Source organism: Macaca nemestrina, chromosome 15 (genome assembly GCF_043159975.1).
Source record: "Macaca nemestrina isolate mMacNem1 chromosome 15, mMacNem.hap1, whole genome shotgun sequence".
Taxonomy (NCBI): Eukaryota; Metazoa; Chordata; class Mammalia; order Primates; family Cercopithecidae; genus Macaca; species Macaca nemestrina.
The window spans coordinates 20,357,233-20,362,689 of record NC_092139.1 but is presented as its reverse complement, the minus strand read 5'-3'; the positions used below and the strand labels follow the sequence as shown (position 1 = coordinate 20,362,689).

Here is a 5,457-nt window from a genome sequence, read left to right as displayed (position 1 = left end):
TCTTGATCCGGATGGAGGTTACCTGTGTGTATACACATGTAACAATTCACCAAGCTGTACACTTAATGTTTTTACCTTTTACAACACTTGTGAATTACAACTCCATTAAAAAAATATATTTTTAGGCCAGTTGCAGTGGCTCACGTCTATAATCCTAGTACTTCAGGAGGTCAAAGACCAGCTTGGGCAACATGGCAAGACCCTGTCTCTACAGAAAAATTAAAAAATTAGCCAGGTATAGTTGTGCACACCTGTAATCCCAGCTTCTTGGAAGGCTGAGGCAGGAGGATCGCTTGAGCCCAGGAGATCTAGGCTATGAGCTGCGATTGTGCCACTACACTCCAGCCTGGGCGACAGAGTGAGACCCTGTCTCAAAAAAAATTATGTGTATATGTATATGTATATATATATATGTATATATGTGTATATATATGTATATGTATATATGTATATATGTGTATATATATGTATATATGTAATACACAAATTTTTTAAATCCCACAGAGTGATATGCCCTATTAGAAAATCTTTGATAATATTCTCTAATGAGATGTTTGCAAGGTTAAAAGGTGATAAAGTTTGTGACTCTCTTGCTCTATTTTAGGCTTTCATAGTAAGAGCTCAGTGTTTAATGTAAACGGCATTGTTAAATGTAACAGCAGTATTCATATAGCATCGTTATTATCACGGCTTTTTGTATTTATTTCTATTGCCAACAGATTGGAGCGCCCCCGAGTGTTTAATGTGTTATAGTACCTCAGTTATTACAAAGAGCACCCTAAACCCAAGTTTGTAGTCTCAACGCCAAAGGGCAATGCTTTTCTTTTCTTTCACTCCAGTGCCACACAAAAAAGGACCAAAACATGACCTCCTGGGAGCAAAGAAACACCAGGTTGCCTAAGGAGAGGTGAACTGGCCCAGGCTGGAAACAGAGCAGGTCAAATCTCCCGCGCTGATCAGTGCTGGGATCGTGCCTGTGAACAGCCACTGCACTCGCCGGTCTCTCAAAAAAAAAAAAAAAAAAAAAAAGTAGCAAAATTCACATCAGATCAATGGGTCCCAAGGTCAACTCAAGCCCTGCCCATGATCACTCTCTGAAACGTGTCAGAAAGAAGGCAGAAGGGAATACGCAGCTACCTCCCTTTGATGCAAGCACATTGCAAATATCATCTCGTTTCACAGGAGCTCACATAATATTTGAAGGTGGCATCAGACGGACTACAAAAATGCTTTTGTATTACTATGGTATTATATTCTATAGTCACAGCTAGCTTTCAGTGACGGCTTCCTGTGTCCCAGGTACCCTACTAGGTGCTAGAGGTCCATGGTTAGCTTTGATCTTTAAAATGACCTGGGAGGAATATATTCTTTTGTAGCCTGCTTTTTTCCCTTCAGCAGTACACTTTGGGCATCTTTCCATGTCAATAAATAGAGCTGGGTCGGAAGTACCTGATTCAAAGGCTGAGAAACTTAAACAGTCAGCAGCCACTGCCCAGGTGAAGATCAATAATAGTTAACATTTATTGAGTGCTTTATTACACACCAGGCCCTCCACTCATTGTTTAAGGTGAACTCTCTCGCATTTGATCCTTGAGGCAATCCCAAGGTAGCTTCTATTATTATTCAGATGGAGAATCTGAAGCCCAGAGAAGCAAAGGAACACAGTTGAGGTCAGACAGCTGGTGTTTAATGGCAGAGGTGGGATTCAAACCCAGGTCCCTCTGATTCAGGCGCTGGGCTCTCGGCCAGCACATTTGGAGGACAACATGGAGGAGGATGCAAGGGGAGTCTTCCAAGTGGGGAAAGGATCCACTGACAAAGGCTGAAGACAGGCAGGAGGGTGGTGTGGGCCCAGGCCATTGTCCTCTATGGAAATGACAGTAAGGCTTCCTGGAGGTGACACCATTTGGACTAATTCTATGTCTCCAGCCGATAAAGGAGGTCTTTTTATAACTTACCAGTTCCTGAGCATATGTCCAGTGAGACATACGTGGATTCAAATCCTCATTGTTCCACTCTAGTTTAAAAAAAAAAAATCAGCATTATCACCAGACCTACAGTGGTTTGCGCCTATAATTCCAACACTTTGGGAGGCCAAGGCAGGTGGATCACCGGTCAGGAGTTCGAGACCAGACTGGCCAACATAGTGAAACCCCATCTCCACTAAAAATACAAAAATTAGCTGGGCGTGGTGGTGCACGCCCGTAATCCCAGCTACTCGGGAGGCTGAGACGGGAAAATCGTTTAAACCCAGAAGGTGGAGGTTGCAGTGAGCCAAGAACATGCCACTGCATTTCAGCCTGGGTGACAAAGCGAGACTCAGTCTCAAAAATAAAAATAAAAATAAAAAATAAAACAGCATTGTTGAGATATAATTGATGTTCAATACATACTGAAATTGAATCATTTGATGAGTTTCAACATATGTACATACCCAAGGAACCATCACCACAATCAAGATGCCAAGTGTTTCAATTGCTTCCAAAAGCTCCCTCATGCTGGTTTATAAGTCATCCCCTATTCATCCCACCACCCCATTTCCAGGTAACCATCATCACTATAGGTTGCTTTCTTTCACTATAGATGGCTTTACATTTTCTGGGATTTTATAGAAATGAAATCATGCTATATGTACTCTTTATTAATTTTTTTTTCTTGTATACAGAGCCTCTCTCTGTTGCCCAGGCTGGGAGTGCAGTGGCGAAAACTTGGCTCACTGAAACCTCTGCCCCTGCGGGTGTTCAAGCAATTCTCCTGCCTCAGCCTCACTAGTAGCTGGCATCACAGGCGTGTGCTACCATACCTGGATAATTTTCTTTTGTGTGTGTGTGTGTTTTTAGTAGAGACGAGGTTTCACCATGTTGGTCAGGCTGGTCTTGAACTCCTGAGCTCAGATAATCCACCCACCTCGGCCTCCCAAAGTGCTGGGATTATAGGCATGAGCCGCTGCACCTGGCCAATATGTACTCTTTCTGTCTGACTTCTCTCATTCAGCATAATTATTTTGTCATTTATCCATGCTATTGCACATATCAATAATTTGTCTTTTTTTATTGCTAAGTAGGATTGAGATGTAGATGCACATATATCAGATTGGTGCAAAAGTAATTGTGGTTTTGACTGTTACTTTTTTTTTTTTTTTTGAGACAGGCTCTTGCTCTGTTGCCCATGCTGGAGTGCAATGGTGCAATCTCAGCTCACTGCAACCTCTGCATCCAGGTTCAAGCGATTCTCCTGCCTCAGCCTCCTGAGTAGCTGGGACTACAGGCATGCACCACCATGCTCGGCTAATTTTTGTATTTTTAGTAGAGACAGGGTTTCACCATGTTGGCCAGGCTGGTCTTGAACTCCTGGCCTCAAGAAATCCGCCTGCCTCGGCCTCTCAAAGTGCTGGGATTACAGGCATGAGCCACCATGCCCGGCCATTTTGCCATTACTTTTAATGGCAAAACCGCAATTACTTTTGCACCAACCTAATAGCTCTCACAGGTGAAGCACGGTGGCTCACACCTGTAATCCCAACACTTTGGGAGGCTGAGACAAGCAGATCACTTGAGCCCAGGAGTTTGAGACCAGCCTGGGCCACATAGCGAAACCCTGTCGCTACTAAACACCAAAAAATTAGCCAGGCATGGTGCTGTGTGCCTGTCTATAGTCTCAGCTACTCAGGAGGTTGAGGTGGGAGAATCACTTGAGCCCTGAAGTCGAGCTGCAGTGAGCCGTGATTGCACCACTGCACTCCCCTTTGTCTCCAACAAACAACAAAGAAAGATACAGATGCCACAGTTTCTTTATCCACGTCCCTGGGCATGTTATTGTTTCCTCCAGTTTTTGACTATTACAAATAAAACTGCTATGAACATTCATGTACATGTCTTTGAGTGGACAAATGCTTTCATTACCCAGGAATACAACTGCTCGTCACATAAGCGTATGTTTAACTTTTTAAGAAACTGCAAACTACTTCCCGGCCTGGCTTTTTAAACTGTAATCATTTTAGATGCACTCATTTTTTTTTAACCTGTGGATCTAATAGCTCGTTTTTTAGACTCTCTGGGCCTCAGTTTTTTCATGTGTAAAATGGAGATAATTGGTCAGGTGCGGTGGCTCATGCCTGTAATCCCAGCACTTTAGGAGGCCGAGGCAGGCAGATCACTTGAGGTTAGGAGTTCGAGACCAGCCTGGACAACATGGTGAAACCCCATCTCTACTAAAAATACAAAAATTAGCTGGGCATGGTGGCGCACACCTGTAGTCCCAGCTACTCAGGAGGCTGAAGCAGGAGAATAGCATGAACCCGGGAGGCGGAGGTTGCAGTGAGCCAACATCGTGCCACTGTACTCCAGCCTGGCCACAGAGCAAGAATCCGTCTCAAAAAAAAAAAAAAGGAGATAATTATATCAGCTTTGAAAGATAGTGAAGACAGAGTGAACTAGCACATAAGCACATATGCAGCACGTAGAACAGGGACTGGGACATAGTAAGGGTTCCATAAGGGGTGGGTTGTTGTTGTTGTTGTTGGTTTTGAGATGGAGTCTCGTGCAGTGTTACAATGTCAGCTCACTGCAACCTCTGCCTCCCAGGTTCAAGTGATTCTCCTGCCTCAGCCGCTCGAGTAGCTGGGATTACAGGCACACACCACCACGCCTGGCTAATTTTTGTATTTTTAGCGGAGACTAGGTTTCACCATGTTAGCCACGCTGGTTTCGAACTCCCGACGTCAGGTGATCCACCTGCTTCGACCTCCCAAAGTGCTGGATTACAGGTGTGAGCCACCACGCCCAGCCAAGGGAGATTATTTTATTACAATTGAACCACAGCTGTCCTGTGATCTGGCCACTTACCCCAGGATACAGCATCCTCAACTAGACGGCAAAAAGCCACTTCCTTTGCACTTAGTCAGTGCTGTTAGCCTGGAGGAATAACAATAGCACCATCGACTGTGCCAGGCACTATCCTCGGTACTTTTGTATGTTGAATCCTTGCAAAGCCCTGCGAGGTGGGTCAGTGTTTGCCTTCTGTATCACAGATGAGAAAACTGGGATGTAGTAACCAGTCATTGGCCAAGGTCACACAGCAGGGAAGTAATGGTACTGTGAATTGAATCTACGTAGTTTGATTTAGGATCTAGAAGTTTCACTAATGGATTACCTAGCTCAGAGCTAGTGAAATAGCCCAGTCACAAAACCACGTCCTGATGCCCAGAATCATCTTCAGCTCTTCAGACCACACCTGTGGTCTCAGGTAAAGTCTAGCAAAAAGGCTGGCTTTGTGTACCTCTGTACGAGTCAGCTGTTGGCTGCCAGCCACCCTGTGGGTGAGAGGAATAAACTCCAGGGTGAGGTGATTCCTGAGATGGCAGTTCTCAGTAGAAATGGAAATAGTAAGCCATTAGAAGCCAACAACTGAAGCTTCTGGGGGGATGGTATTGGTGTGCTAGCCCATGAAGGGCTCAAG

The 5,457-nt window shown here is 44.6% G+C and overlaps 1 long non-coding RNA gene across 1 annotated transcript; it reads right to left on the bottom strand.

Moving 5' to 3' along the window:
• Positions 1-1,497: 1,497 nt before the first annotated feature.
• LOC139358817 (uncharacterized) lies at positions 1,498-5,457 on the bottom strand. The gene is made up of 2 exons (XR_011614320.1): positions 5,278-5,457; positions 1,498-2,017 (listed from the first exon to the last, which is right to left on the bottom strand). It is a non-coding gene; the product is annotated as an uncharacterized lncRNA (long non-coding RNA).